General features: G+C 36.1%; 1 protein-coding gene and 1 long non-coding RNA gene across 8 annotated transcripts in view; one reads left to right on the forward strand and one right to left on the reverse strand.

The window, feature by feature from the left end:
- The window catches only part of LOC122315536, a 109424-nt gene that overhangs the window by 77032 nt on the left and 15620 nt on the right, over positions 1 to 16772 (reverse strand). The gene's annotated exons all lie outside the window — the stretch shown is intronic.
- Positions 10350 to 15249, forward strand: LOC122315547. 3 transcript variants are annotated; one of them, XR_006244053.1, is made up of 4 exons: positions 10350 to 10514; positions 10600 to 10684; positions 11708 to 11819; positions 14918 to 15249. It is a non-coding gene; the product is annotated as an uncharacterized LOC122315547 (long non-coding RNA). The 3 variants fall into 3 exon arrangements; XR_006244052.1 differs by lacking the exon at positions 14918 to 15249 and adding an exon at positions 11995 to 12194 and having other exon boundaries at positions 10351 to 10514; XR_006244051.1 differs by lacking the exon at positions 14918 to 15249 and having other exon boundaries at positions 10368 to 10514; positions 11708 to 12194.

Genomic DNA, 16772 nt, shown 5'->3' on the forward strand with positions numbered 1-16772 from the left:
GATTACAACATGAGCAAGTGAACATTACATTCAACCCTCCTTTTAACTGGCAAACATGATTTTTGTAAGGTTGCCACTCAACTACCAATTATTTAGGTGTTTTGTATCTCAGTTTGAAACTTCAGTGACAATATAAAAGACATCAACTTTGGTTGGAGATTGTCGTACAGTGAATATAAATATGAAACCGATGTCCATGCTAATAACGACACTATAGTTTGCCTAACGCTCATCATGTTCACCCCTCTCAAAATAATAGTTTAAAATATAGAGCAATTGAGTCATGAGGAACTTAGTTCATACATACAATTTAAAATACTTCTAGTCAAGATCCTCCTACCGATAAGAAGTCATAAAAACATATAGATGAATATGAAAGCGGCTTGCCCTCACTTATGAAAAATAGCAATACCTCCCTAATTTGTCTCATCTTCGATAAGTATAGTTCAATACAAGACAAGCATAGGAAATAACCATTCAATTCAAAACAAGTTTTCTATAGCCTAAATCGACTTTCAGTATCATAATATTAGAGAACAATCACGAATCACCAATATTGATGATCAAATACATATGCTAATTAAGTACACAACTAGCTATCTATCATCACTGCATTTAAAGATGTCCACGTAAACGGGAAATATCGATCTAATGTCGACATACTCGATTTGACAATCTTTTTAGGGGAATCAAAATTGTAAAATAACTCTAGTACATGAGATCCTCCATCAAATTGAACCACCTCTACCTCCAATAAGGATTAATATAAAGGATGCCAACTACCAAAAAAAAAAAAGAAAAAAGGAAAATAATGTAAGATGCTGAGAAGCTAGTAAAAAAGACTAGAGGATCTACTTCATACCATTTCCTCTTACTTGCTTTTGAAGATTTTGTTGGTTTTGGATTTGACTTATCTACGATGCTGCAACCATTCTCTAGTAGTTGTCTCCAAAGAAATGGATTTCCCTTGTAACTACTATTCCCAAAAGTCGCAAATTCATATTTATCTGGCACTTTGCCGAATAAATTATCGTATGCAACATTGAATGTTCCCATACAATTCAAATCAATCAATGTCGAGGGAATTTCTCCACTCAAACTATTGTGAGAAAGGTCCAAACTTTCTATCGATGCCAAACTCGAAAATGTCTTTGGAATCGAACCTATCAGTTGATTGTAAGACAAGTTTAGTGAATGAATTGAAGATAATTGTCTTAGTTCCATTGGGATTCCACCTGTTAATTTGTTGCATGATAAGTCTAATCAAGACATGTAATCAAGGACGCCACCCATGTAGGAGCTAGACCTGTACTTCGTTACAAACTCAACTTCAATATCTTTCCTATCATATGATGGTATATCCATATCAGCATTAATGGAAAGATATTTCTCTAGAAGACTTGCAAATGTTGAAGTTTCTCCAATGTACCATGACATAAGAAAACTATAAGTTTGTGAAAAGGCATAATTAGTAGCATTTATCTTCCCAAAGCTACTATTGTGAAAACAATGCAGTATTGTCCCAGGAAAGGAATTCCTTGAAAGATCCATTGTGCCTATTTTCTTTAACAAACATACTTGGTTTGGAATACTACCACTAAAAGTGTTGCCTCTCAACAAAAGTATTCTTAAGTTAGAAACTGTATTGATTTCAATAGGAAGGGTGCCAAAAAGGTTGTTTTCTCGAACGTCCAATGAAAAAAAGAGATGATGAGTTGAAAAGAGCTTTTGGTATAGATCCTATAAGCTTGTTCCCTTGCAAAAGTACATTAGTCTATTCATCCAAGCAAGAAGGTAAAGGTCCCGAAAGTGAGTTATGAGAAAGATCGATTAAAAATGTGGAGCCTAATCCACATGGAATTAAAAAAAAAAAAAAAATATTACTCATGACAAGAGCTCCCCCAAACTCTGTTATGTTTCCTATCCAACTGCAAATTGTGCCTGATATGTTGTTCTTAATATCAAACAGACACATGCCACTGCAAATTGATAATACTCTAGACAGAGTAGCTATGAACAGATTATTGTTCAATTGAGAATAAATTAAAGCCCCGTTTGGAACTTAGACTGAGTTTAGTTTAATTATAAACTGAGTCAAACATCCAAATACTTAACTATTAAATTATTAAACTCATTTCAACTCAAAACATTTTTACACGTGAGATCCACAACCTTTTTCAATTTAACATCTCTTTACACGTGAGACCAATAACCTTTATTAACTTTCTATAAATACATCTAAACTTATCTTAATATCCAAATACATATAAAATCATCTTAGGTGGACTCCACAAAACTTACTCCATAATCTCAATTCACTATTATTTATAAAAAACTCAACTTAGCTCAATATCTAAACAGGGCCTAAGGATGACAACTTGAAATGCTTCAAGAAAATTTTACCATGAAAGCTGTTATTGCGTAAATTCAAAGTATCCAAGGTGGTACATTTGGAAACCAATTCCTTTGGTACCTTCCTTGAGAATGTTTAAAAGAACAAATCCAATACCTTCAAAAAGCTCATGTCACCAATTAAGCATGGAAGATCACCTTCAAAATGATTTCAGGAAAGATTACTTGTTTGGATAGTAAAAGTGTTTCATCTCATCATATCTCATCATTACAACTTTCTCAAATTGCTACATGAAATATAAAAAACAATTCAACTTTTTCAAATCTCAAAACAATAAAAATATTAAAAAATAATATTCTAATAATATTTTATTCAACTTTCAATTTTTATCTAAAATTATCTCATCTTATCGTACTATCCAAGCTACACCTTGAGCTTTAAAATTTGGCATTATCTTTCCAATATTTTTTTGAAGTCGCCCATCTAAGTGATTTTCTTTGACATCCATCCAAAAAAAATTAATGCGATGCTCTGGTTGTAAATAAAATCGACCCTTAAAAAACTTATTTCAAAGACTAGGTCCCATTTGGATGCAAGAAGTGTCTCTTATCTCATCATTATAATTTTCTCAAATTTCCATAGAAAATATGATAAATAATTCAAAATTTTCAAATCCCAAAATAATAATAATATTAAAAAATAATATTATAATAATATTGTATTCAACTTTAAAATTTTATCTCAACTCATCTCATCTCATCTCAACTTACTATCAAAACGGCTAGCTATTATAGCCTTGCATTGTTTTTTAGTAACCAAATTGGGAAGCTTCCTTTCGGCTTATTGTGCAAGAAATCAACTACTTCCGATTTGTGATGATCAAAGAGAAACTTGAGAATATAGGCAGTTAGCTTGTTCAGATTACAATTCCACAATAAAAGGGCCATTAACTGAAATAGTGGGGTCTAACCACTCGATTTTCAGTTTTAATCTCAAGTTTGCATAACGCAGTTAGACAAATAAATTTGTTCTAGGTTTCATTATCTCTTGGAGGCAAATTCACTTGAAATTCATGTGCATACTATTGTTGGTGGGGGAAAATATTGTCTAAACAGCATGGAGCTCGGCACTGTGGCGAGCAAAAAATACAAAAAAAAAGAGACAACAATCATGAGAGAGAGAGAGAGAGAGAGAGAGAGAGAGAGAGAGAGAGACAGACAGACAGATAGACAGACAGACAAAGAGATAGAGAGAGAGGTATTAGCGGGTGTCTACGCAAATGGAGAGAAAGAAGAGAGGCGTCAGGGTAAGGGCTGGAAAATAAGATGTTTAGGGAGTAAGACTAAATTGAATTTGTCTTAAGTACTCCTTTTTTTTCCTTTGAAATCTCTGTCTTTCTTACATTCAAAATCTCTATCTTTGTTTTCCTCTTATTTCCCAAAAATTCAATATGGGCCTTTCTTACTGATCAATTCTTTCTTACATAAACCGTGTGATCATGAGGTTTGTCTATTAAAGCTTAAAATTCCCTTTCAAGAAAAAAAAAAAAAAAAAAAAAAAAAAAAAAAAAAAAAAAAAAACAAACCATCTTATAATTTGATGCAGGAGACATGGGTTTGATGATGCTGAGTTGACTAACTTGATGTTGATAGAGCTAGACTACCTAGAGAAGGCAGATTAGCGTAAATAACATATGACAATGTGATAATTGTTTGAATTGAGAGACTATTGCGCACTTGTCAGTATTTGGGCTATAACTTTGGCTTAGGTCTTAAAATCACGCATATGAACCCAATTCAAAAAGTTGTTCTCAACCTGCACATCATGATTACCATGCTCTGCCTAGTGGTCCCAGTTTTGATCCTGAGATTAGTATCTTCCACTCTAGATTGTTGGTTTAAGTTATTTTTTCTTTTATGGAAATGCTTCGCTGTCACTTTTAGAGATAACTGTTATTCCACTTTGGGCCAAAGTTTTGACATAATTCCTATTCTATTACTATTTTATTTTTACGCAATAATTAGGATTTTTCCTTTTTAATCAAAATTCTTAAAATTTTGATTTCACTTCGTTATTTGAGCTTGACTTGAAGGTTTTATAAGGGCTTTTCAAACTTTAAGAATAAACCCTATTCTCATAGTTCTCTCTATATTGCATCTTTTTTCTATCTCAGTCCTTAGTTTTTGTTGATTAACTAGTCGTTACACTAATTCTTACTCAACTTGACATCAGTTGGTATTAGAGTTTTAGCATTTTTTTGTGTGATTTATCATCAATTTTAGTGGCTAATGGTAGAGGTCGTTGGCAGTCTTCGAATGAAAAAGCCCTTCACCACGATTGTAACATGTAGGATGTGATTATTACATATTTGCGAAGGCAAATCACCAAATTCACCTAGCACCTAGAGGCACAAAATCTTATAGGGTTAGATGGGTGATTATGATTTTGACTCTAATTTCGATAGCCTATAAAACAATCGTGCTTTGTTTCAAGAGTACCATGGTAGGGAAAAGCATCATGTAGACCGAGGCTTTGGAATTAATCTACTAGAATTTTCTAGTATTCTCACTACAACATATATTGCCTTTTGCAGCGATTTTATATTCACCACAAAAGAAATCGCTGCAAATGAACTTTAATTGTGACGTTTTTTTTTTTTTGGTCACTAAATTTTGACGCAAATTTGGAAAATGATCATGGAGATTTCACTGTACACTTGTTGTAACAACTTTATACTTATTGTGATGATTTTCGTCGTCGCAAAAAATAATATTGACCGTAGCGGAATTTTCCTTTCTATCGAGAGAAAAAACTGCCACAATATTAATCTTTGGTGTTGACTTTTTGTCGCCGCAATAAAATCTGTAGGAAAGGACATGAAATAAAGAATTCTAAGGTGAGAATATTGTTGCTACAAATTATTGAGCGATAAAAGACTGCTTCAAAAGGATTAGGTAGAAAATGATTCTATTACTAGCAAACAAATCGCCGCAAAAATCACTGTGTCGTTACAAAATGATTCGAGGCTAACTTTCTGTACGAATGGAGAAAGCAGAGCATCCTTTATTTGCGACCGAGGAATCAGTATTGCGGCGATGTTAAAGCGCCGGAATAGGATTTTTGGAAATTTCGCGCAAACCCCCAAGCCGTAAAACAAAACCCCTTTCCCTGCAACGCCGCCCCACCCTCCCCAATAGGGGTGGGCAGCGGGGCCCCGGAACCCGCTGCCCCGCCCCGTTCGCCCCGCCCCCGCATAGGCGGGGCGGGGTGCCCCGCACCGTTAGGGCCGGGGCGGGGGGCCCCGGCCCGTATCCCCACCCCCAGCGGAGGCGGGGGACGGATACGGACCCCCCCCGGTCCGTGTTTCCCCCGCCCCGCATCTCTATATATATATAATATATTATATATATTATATATATATAAGTTATATAAGAGAAACGGCGCCGTTTTGTGGTGGAAAAAACGGCGCCGTTTCAATTAGTGGGTTAATAATATAACCCACTAATTGAAATGGCGCCGTTTTGTCCACCACAAAACGGCGCCGTAATATAACCCACTAATTGAAACGGCGCCGTTTTGTCCACCACAAAACGGCGCCGTTTCTCTAAATACCCTAACCCATAACCCAACCCCCCCCCCCCCCCCCCGATCCCCTGATTCCCCTCCCCTCCCCTCCCCTCGGACCCCTCCCCTCCCGAGTCCCTTCACGGCTTCACCCCCTTCGGCCTAATCCATTCGGTGTTCCCTCCTCCCATCGGCAACCAGTCCGGCCGCCGCACGTATTCCATCATCCCTCTCTCTCGCACGACGCACGAGGCCGGACGCACGCCGCACGCCGCACGGTAACATGTCTCCTCCCCTTTTGATTTTCTTATTATTTTTTATTTTTTTTTTAGTTTTGATCGGAGATTGGAGGTAGGATGGGGTTGAATCGGAGATGGAGGATGAGATTGTTTGGATTGTGTGCTGTGGATGTCTTCGGATTGTGTGATTGTTTGGATTCCCGATTGAATGCTCTGTTTTTTTTTTTTTTTTGTTAATTTCATTGTGATTCGGACCCCTAAATTGATTTAGGGGTTTCATGATTGAAACCCCTAAATCAATTTAGGGGTTAGGGTTTCGGATTGGGGTTCCAATCCGAAACCCTAATTTTGATTTAGGGGTTGAAACCTAAATCAATTTAGGGTTTCGGATTGGATCCGAAACCCTAATTTTGAATTAGGGGTTGAAACCCCTATCAATTTAGGGTTTCGGATTGGAACCCCAATCCGAAACCCTAATTTGATTTAGGGGTTGAAACCTAAATCAATTTAGGGTTTCGGATTGGGGTTCCAATCCGAAACCCTAATTTGATTTAGGGGTTTCAACCCCTAAATCAAAATTATTGTTCTGAAATTCTATCAGAGTTGCATTTTTATCAGAGTTGAAAAGTTTTAAATGTATTTTTATCAGAGTTGCATTTTTTGAGTTGTTACTTGTTATGAATGTTGCTTTTATTTTTATATTTTTTAGACGTTGGAATAGAGATAAATGATTGGACAAAAATTAAGAGATGAAAATATTATAATATTTAAAATAAATTTTCTTATTAAAGTGAAACTAATCGGATCTAATAGGGGTCAATCTGAAATTGAAGGAAATAAGTCATTTTTGTCAAATCATCTCATTCTGCACATACATCCAATAAACAAAGTACAGCTTCTCTACACAGATTTAATATATCCATAAAAAAATATATATTTTTCTGTCATAAATTATTATTTCTTTTGTCATGTGGTAAATAAACTATTTTTTTTAACATATATCTCATTTTCATATTTTTTAAACATCTTTCAAGATTTTAAAAAATTAAAAAATATACCAATATACTAATATTAATGTCAGTAACTATTAAGAAATGAATTTTATAAAATTAAATATATGAAAAGTAAAAATGAGAGAACAAAATAATATAATGCCTATTAAAAAATGTATTTTAAAGTGGCCTATTAAAATAATGCCTATTTTAAAGTGGCCTATTAAAATAATGCCTATTAACATGGCCTATTAAAATAATGCCTATTAACATGGCCTATTAACTATCATCATTATATATAATAGTTATGAATGTAGTTTGAATTGTACTTTGATTGTGTTGGATTGTTTCTTGAATTTTTTTTTTTTTTTTTTTTGTTGGAAAATCAGGAATGTCTTCGGATTTCAGTGATAGCTCGCCTTCCCCAGCCAACACCCCTACCCCAGAAACTAACCCTACTCCTACCCCTATAACGAGTACACCTTGCCCTGCTCCGAAGCCCACACAGGGCAAGAAACCTGTATCTATAGTTTGGCAACACTTTACCAAACTAGAGGGTGGGGACCCCAACAACCCACAAGCTAAATGTAATCACTGTGGAAAAATGTATGGATGTCACTATAAGAAACATGGTACATCCCATCTGAAGGTCCATCTAGAGGAACAATGCAAGAAGAGTCCAATATTAAAATCCTTAGTAGAGAAGGGCCAATCTAGACTAGATATTAAAATGGCTGATGGGAGTAGTGGGGCCGGGGGGCCAACATTGAAGGGGTATACGAAGTATAACCCCGATGAGTGTAGAAGGAAGTTAGCTCGTATGATTATCATGGACGAGCTGCCTTTTCAATTTGTGGAGGGTAAAGGGTTCCAAGAATTTGTCCAAGAGTTGGAACCCAGATTTGTACTTCCTTCTCGTCACACCGTGGCAAAGGATATTAAGAAGATGTACCTTCGTGATAAAGATGTTTTGAGGGGCCAACTCACGGGTTTGGTAGTTTGCCTCACTACCGATACTTGGACTTCTATCCAAAATATGAATTACATGTCGTTGACTGTGCATTTTGTTGATGTTGATTGGGTTCTGCACAAAAAGATTATTAAATTTTGTCAAATAACTGATCATAGGGGTGAGACGATTGGGAAGGCATTGGAGGCCGCAATAAAGGAGTGGGGGTTGGAAAAGGTTTTGTCTGTGTCAGTTGATAATGCGTCCTCTAATGATGTCGCATTGGGATATCTAAAGAATTATCTTAAAGATGCAAATAAGACATTCTTGGGTGGTGAATACTTGCATGTTAGATGTGCTGCACATATTTTGAATTTAATTGTGACTGAGGGGTTGAAAGATGTTGATGACTCGGTTGCCCGAGTTAGAATGGCTGTGAAATGGGTGAGGTCTTCTCCTTCAAGATTGGAGAAATTCAAAGTTGCTGCAAAGGCTGCGGGCATAACATCGAAGAAGGGTCTTTGTACTGATGTTCCTACCAGATGGAACTCAACCTTCTTGATGTTGGAGGCGGCCCAGGAATATAAGGCAGCCTTTCAATTATTGGGTGATGAAGACATCCAATATGTCAAATACTTTGATGAGCACGGGGGATCACGAAAGCCTAATGATGATGATTGGGTGGTAGTTTCTACTTTCGTTGATTTTCTTGGATTATTTTATGATGTCACGTTGAATATATCTGGTTCTTTGTACCCTACATCCCATGGGTTTTGTCAACAAATATGTAGGGTAAAAGAAGAATTAGAAGATATGCGTAGGGGTTCCAATGAAAGGATGAGGGGGATGGCAAGTTCCATGATGCTAAAATATGACAAGTATTGGGGAGATTTGACTAGAATGAATATTTTCTTATATGTGGCTGTTATTCTTGATCCCCATCTGAAAGTTTCAGGCTTGTTATATGGGTTGGGACTTGTTCACGATCAGGTATGGACTGACATTATTGGTGAATTGGCCCGAGATACCCTGAAAAAATTGTATGACGAGTTTATGGCAATTAAGGGTGGTACTACATCGAAGACACATACACCGACCCCAACTCCTTCTACAGACATCGTGACCGGGCCTCCTACAAAGAAGCGCAGAATGCCGTGGACTAAGACCCTCGCACAGAATCCCACACTAGTCCATCAATCTACGGAGGTCGTTTCTGAGTTAGACAACTATTTGTCAGCGGATATGGTCCAAGATGATGATGATCATTGGGATATATTAGGATGGTGGAAGAATGCCTCAAAGAAATATCCCATCATTTCTGAGATTGCCCGCTGTATTTTGGCCATCCCTATTAGCACTGTTGCCTCAGAGTCAGCCTTTAGTACCGGAGGTCGTATATTGGATCCTTTCCGTAGTTCATTGTCTCCTACAACTGTAGAGGCATTGATATGCACACAGAGTTGGACGATAGGAAAGGATATTCATGTTCCGGATATTTTAGATTTTAAGGAGACCGATGAGGGTGGTGATCAGTCTGGATCTGGACCACCTGGTAATTATTTTTTATTTTATTATTTTAATTTTTTTATATTCATTTCCATTTCATCGTTATTAATTTTAATATTAATTTTTGTAGTAACACATGAGACGTCTAGCACCTCTGCAACATAAAAATGTGTTCAAGCCCGGGCCGCCCCAACTGTCACACCTCTTGACTCAAAGACAAGCCACAGCTGACAAGCCTCTTTAGAATGATCAATTTTTAATGATTTGTAAAAATTTTGTATTCAATAATTTGTAATGTTGATACAATGTCCTTTGGACACTTTTATGTTTGTAATTTTGTAATTGTTTAGCCTTTCAATTTTGTAATAGCTTAGTTATTATTATTAGTTTATTACGTATTAGACTCTTAGACATAACACTTTTTTTTTTCTTTTAAATTTCGGAAATTTTTTTTTTTGTTTTTTACTTATAATTTTATGGGCCCAAAATGGCCCATTGCTGAGATTTCTGGGCCCAAATTGGCCCAGAAATTGCTTCTGGGCCCAAAATGGCCCAGAAATTGCGTCTGGGCCATTTTCGGCCCAGAAATTGCCTCTGGGCCCAAGGCCCAGAAGGGGGGTGCGGGGGGCCGGACGGACTGGCCCCCCACCCCGTACCCCGTCATGCGGGACGGGGTACCCCGCCCCCGCACACCGGAGGCGGGGGACGGGGTGGATTTTCCCCATCCGCCCCATGCGGGGGCGGGGGGCGGGGGGGCTACCCCGCACCGTATGGTGCGGGTAGCACCCCTACTCCCCAACCCTCTGTTTTTCTCTATCCATCTCTCTCCCAGAAGCCCCCCTCGCGTTGAGCCCAGACCGAGGGTCTGCTCCTCTCTGCATCGCTGCCATCATTCAACGATGCCGTCTCAGGTGAGCATACTTCTCTCTCCCTCTCCGTCGCCTCTCTCCTACACACACACTCACTCTCTTTCTCTCTTTTTCTCTATATGTCTAGTTTAGAGATTTGGGCGAAATTACAAAGGTGCTGCCGTTGACGCCACTATGCACAGCCAACTGAGACTCCTCTCCCGAGCCTCCAGGTAAGCCCCACACTTTCCCTCTGATTTTTCACTGTTTGGGAAGACCCATTTTCTGTTTTAGTGTTTGGGCTTGTTCGGGCATATTCCAATGTGTATGAGGGTAGCTTTTATATATTTGTTGTACTGCTCAAAGACTCAGCCAACATTTTCCTAGAAAAATCTCATCTATGATGCAGATATATAGCTGAGGCTAGATACAATGATTTTCAATATAGATATTTTTTTTTATCGGACAATAATTCTCAATATATACAAGCATAAAGGATTTGTTCTGTGCATATATATACAAGCATATTGGATTTGTTCTGTGCATAAAGCATATATATAGTTTTATGTTTGTTATTTACCCTCTGTATTCTTAAGGTAGTTAAGCTTATAGAGTTACGGTCTTCAAAGAAAACTGAAAAAGAAGAAATAGGAAAGTGGGGCAGCTGTACTTTGAACAAGGCCTGCAAATGTTTTGTTGTTTCTAAGAAAATGACTCAAATTATTTTGTTGGTGGTGGATTTTGATTGGCTCAGTCAATCACATGCTTAAATACGAAATGTGGATGGAGCTTATTACCTCTTTGATATTGGTTCATACAACCCCAAGTAGACTACAGAAATTTAAGGTAAAATGATGTGGTAACTTGTCAGCTCTAACTTTTACTTTGTAATGCTATTTTAATGGGAAGTCAGGCTAGCTTATCAGATTACAAAAGTGTGTCCATAAGTTAGAGTATCACAATAAAGCCTGTTACCTAGCAACAAATTTCATTCTGAGTTACCACTTCCCCATGTCCATGCACGTAGTCTCTCCTAGTAATGATGAAAGGGGTTCTATGAAGTGAACCATCACCAAGAATGAAATACAAGTATTGTCATGGACTTTGGAAGAGACACAGTTCAATACAAAATTTTATTCCATGAACTTCGAACTTTACCTTACTATTTGTATTTTAGCTATGAGTCTAGGCATCTTTTCAATTCCAATCTTATTGTTTAGATTGTTCTTAACTGCATTATGATTTCCTTTTTATAGTTTATTTTCAAAAAATTGAAAGTGAAAGGAGAAAAGAACAAACAACAAGATTGCTAGAGGCTTACTAAAATGCCAAATCCCAAGTATGGGTTTGCTTATCACCTCACCTCCTGTAAGTCCTACTTTAGCTTATTTTGGTTTTTCTTTGTAATGTAATTTCTGATTCTAACTGATTGGTTTTGCTCAACTTTATGGGTTCTAAGTCCTCTCCTTCAAGCTCCCAATGTAAGTACCTTAAACAGAGAGAAGTGTTCCTCTAGGAGTCTAACCAATATTTTCTTACTTAGGTGAACTTGACTTTGGTTTGGGAAAGCTTGAAATGCTTTGAGAAGATTTCACCCTGAAATCTATTTATCAAAAAAAAAAGATTTCACCCTGAAATCTATTATTTTGTAAATTCAAAATATTCAAGGAGGTACATTTGGAAACCAATTCCTTTGGTACCTTCCCCAAGAATCTATTAATGGACAAATCCAATATTTCCAAATGACTCATGTCACCAACTGAGGAAGGAAGACCTTCAAAACGATTTTGGGTTTTTAGAGCTTTTAAATATGGCATAATCTTTCCAATATTTTCTTAAAGTCACCCATCTAAGTGATTTCCTAAGAAATATTAATGTGGTGCTTTGGTTGTAGATAAAATCGACCCTCAAAAGAATTATTATTTCTAAGATTTAGCAGTTGTAGCCTTTTATTGTTTTCTAGCAACCAAAAGGGGAAGCTTCCTTTTAACTTATTGTGAGAGAAATCAACTACTTCCAATATGTGCTGATCAAAGAGAAACTTCCAAATATTGCCGGTTAGCTTGTTCATATTACAATTCTGCAATACTAGGGCCGTTAACTGAAACAATGGGGTCCAACAGACTGGATTTTCAGTTTCAATCTCAAGTTCGTTGTTGTCACTCATAATAGCCACCTCAAGCTTGGAATGATTAGCGAATAAGCTGAATGAGAACAGACCCTCAAAATATTATGACTAAGATCAATATACTCAATAGTTGTGGGACTCAATATACTCAATAGATGAAGACAAGTTTCCAATGAAATGGTTACCATATATATCAAACAATCTTAGTGATGACATATTGTTTATGCATCGAGGAAGGATTCCTTCAAAGTCATTGCCAAAAATATCAAAATCTTCAACTTTCTTCAATCTGCACAAATCTATCATAAGAAATAAAATTAGCAGGAGGTGCAAATTGGCCAGTTCTCACTTTTTTTAATAAATCAATTTGTATGCATGGTATTTATATATACAGTAAAAAAAGTGAATGGTTAATTGCTACGTTTTCCAGTGGGAACCAATGAGAATAGCTAAGTCATGCAACAATTAGCATCTATCTTTAACTTGTTCTCGCATTCACTCCTAATGAATTAATTGAAGATGGGTGATTAATTTGTTTTTCATACTCACCTTGAGTAGGGAAATCTCCATTGAAATCATTGTCAGATAACGATATAGCCTTCACTGAAGATAGTGCCCTAATATATGGAGAAATACTCCCAGTGAAGTAATTTCCAGTCATATGTAAAATCTCCAACCTACTTAAATTTGCCAAATCTACCAAGGGATTTGAAGACAGATAGTATGAGGAAAAATATTTAGAAAGGTAAAAAAAAGATTGATATTAAAGAGAAATTCTACAAATTCCCTCATTAACTTGCATAATTTATCTTAGCCTTAATTGGATATTAGTGGATCAGTTATTACCTTGGATTGGTAATCTTCCAGTAAGTTAGTTATCTCGCAAGATCAAGACCTCCAAGTTGCTTAGATTAGCCGTTTCTATATCACATAGTGAATGAACACATTTGTTAGTTTGAAATTATTGTACCGAGGGATCCAGATCATGATCAGCAGTACATATAACTTGCCATATTTTGATTCAAATGTGCGCATAGTACTGAAAACTAAAGCTAGATTGACTAACATCAGTATTAGCATAGCTCATGAAATTAATTACGTATGCATTTATGCATGCTCTATCGATCACAATGTAACCGCAAAAAGGATAACAAGATAATCTAAATCTAAGTAAATGCTAATAATACTGGTATATAAATTTGACAATTAAGATTAATTCAAGTTGGCGTAAGATTTCTTCATGATATTCTTAATTGAAGCATCTAAAAAAACTCAAGTTTAAATGTACATATATACCTTTGATAGAAAAAGGCCCTTCGATTTCGTTGGTACTTAGGTTCAAAGACTTGAGGGCTGGGAGGTCACCCAAAACTCTTAAAATTTGCTTCCCGAAGTGATTTATGAAACTTAAATCTAAGTGCTTTAGCTTATTCCGTTTAGACAAACTATGGAATTCTGAAGAAAAAAATATATCAGTTGTTAAATTCAATAACACAGTAATTAGTTCTACTGCATGGGTTCCTTATTTCACTAAGATTTTAATTATTTTGTTTCACAAGAATTAGCACAATAATCATAAAAACAAAACGTCTATTAAGCAGAGCGCTAACAATATTTAAACTTGATGTGAAGTTTTGGGGAGATGGACCATTAGTAGCACACCCTTTCTTCTTTTTTTAATAAATAATATTTATTAAAAACGTTTTCTTAAGAGTCATTATTGTCTGGTAACCATTTACTTTGACATTCAAGTGGGTAACGTTTACAGTTTATGATTAACGTTGGCTGCAGTTATTTTCTTTAGCCGTTCGGTTGGTAAAAAAAAAAAATATTACTGGTTATTTATCCTTTCATTCAAATTATTCAATAACCCAGCTGTTTTTTTTTTTTTTTTTTTTTTTTTTTTTTTTTTTTGAGTAAAAACAAACCGTTATCTGTGAAAGTGAATTGCTTTGCCACCGTATCTTTTTATTCTTATCCGAACGTTGGTGTTAATACCTCATAGCTGGACTTTCTAGTACCCTTAGGCATAACTGCAGGTAAAACTGAGTTTATGGCTTTGTACGTTTCTTTCATAATTTTACGGCTTTATTGAGGTGTTATTTATTTGGCTTTTATTTCTTGATTTGAAACAATATCTTCTAGAGGGGTTAGCACGTATGGTATTTTTAAAAAGGATCTAACGACTTATTTTTTGGAGATATAATTTAGAAGAATTTGATGGATAAAATGATAGAAAAAAATACGTGCATATATATATATATATATTTTAGAGAGATTTTCTGGATAATAGAGAGGTGTTCTTTGAGTGGAGCTTTAGGCTCAATCACTTGTGCAGAGTTAGTTTGGGCTATACGACGATCAGTTGGGCTGTTATATCCTGGAGGAGTCAAGTCAAGAAGAATTCTGCTGCACCGGTCAATTTGAGACTTTATACAATGCATAGGGCTTGAATCTCCTTAAAGAAAGCGAGATTTCCGTGCCTCAGTCCAAACTGGCTTCGTTTCTACTTTAACTTTATTGTAATTTTCATTACATTATTGTGTAATTTCACCAACATGAAGTTTTGTAAGGGTGATATATATTGGATAGTGGGTATGCAGAACGATCGTCTATTGTGGTAATTCTTAAACATTGGCCTCTTTCTTATTTATGATGTTAATATCAAGTTTATTGGTAGAAGTTGCTAGAAAAATTAATGATATTGTCAATATACAGAACCTGATTTGATTAGTATCTAAACCAAATTAAAGATTTGATTTTCAGAATTTGGAGTCTTTACCAAATGTACATTATCTCATTCCTGTAATTTTCCTGTAAATAAAGGCCTATAGTACTTGTGTTCAGTTTATTCAGAAAATAAAGATGTAGTTCTCAAAAAAAATTTCTCCCATTCCCTTATTTTCCAACTCAAAATAGATCGTAAAGTTGAAGCCTATAAGTTGTCGTGGTTGAAGAAAGGCAATGAGGTCATAGTTGATTGGCGGTGTTTGGTCTCTTGTTTGGTTGGCTGAAAGTATTTTGATAATTCATGATGCAACGTGGTGTCCATGGATGCTTGCCACTTATGGTTAGGCAAGCCTTGGCAATATGATTGGAGCATAGCTCGTGATGGGTGCAAAAATATCTATTCCTAGCATTAAAGGGAAAAAGATCGTTTTAGCCCCTCATAGGGACAGAGTTGTTTTTGCCCCAACGGCTGAAAAGAGAATCAATTTTCTCCCTATGGCTAGATTCTAGGAGGAGGCAAAGAAAGAGGGAGTTGGGTATGCTTTGGTTCCATATGACGACAGTGGCATAACTGGTTGTGATTTACCACCAAAGGCACAACAGATGATGTATGAGTTTGCGAATTTAATGCCGGTGGACCTTTCCCCAAGCCTTCCACCCGTGAAAGATATACAATATTAGATTGACTTGGTGTGAGGTTTTAGCTTGTCCATTAGACCAACATATCGCCTCGTCACCAAGGAGTCTGAGGAGTTGCAGCATTAAGGTCTTGTTTGGATGTTAAGATGAGAAATATGTTAATAGTGGTGAAATTGTTTGAGTTAAGATGTTTTATGGGTTCGGAAAAAGATAGAGAAAAAGTTGAATAAAAGAATTATAAAGTTAAAATATTGTTATAATATTATTTTTAATATTAATTTTTTTTTTTTAAGATTTGAATAGGTTGGATTATTTTTTGTATTTTGTTGGGAAGTTTGGGAAAGTTGTAATGATTAAATAAAAATTTTAAGATTTGAAATTGAAAAATATTTATATTTGAGTAGTGTTTGGATTGATGTTGAGATGAGATAAAATGATATCATCTCAACATCTAAATGGGGCCTAAGTATTGGAGTTGTTGGAGAGGGGATACATTCATGAAAGTATGTGCACGTATGTAGTTCCAACCTTATTGGTGCCCAAGAAAGACGGTCCATGACATATGTGTGTGGATATATAGCAGGGCCAATAATAGGATCACAGTGAAGTATAGAATTCCAATTCCCCACCTAGATAACATCTTGGATAAGTTTTCAGGCGCACATCCCTGTTTCTCTCTAGGTTTTTCTCTCTATGTGTCACTTGTGTTCACTCACAAGTACAAGGAAGAAGAAGGAAGGCAAAGTGTTCTAGTACTCGAGTGAGATACTCGACCAAGTGAAAGGAATTAAGTGAGGGACTAATAAGATCAGTTTTTAGAATAT

This window comes from Carya illinoinensis, chromosome 7 (assembly GCF_018687715.1).
Source record: "Carya illinoinensis cultivar Pawnee chromosome 7, C.illinoinensisPawnee_v1, whole genome shotgun sequence".
NCBI classification, from domain to species: Eukaryota; Viridiplantae; Streptophyta; class Magnoliopsida; order Fagales; family Juglandaceae; genus Carya; species Carya illinoinensis.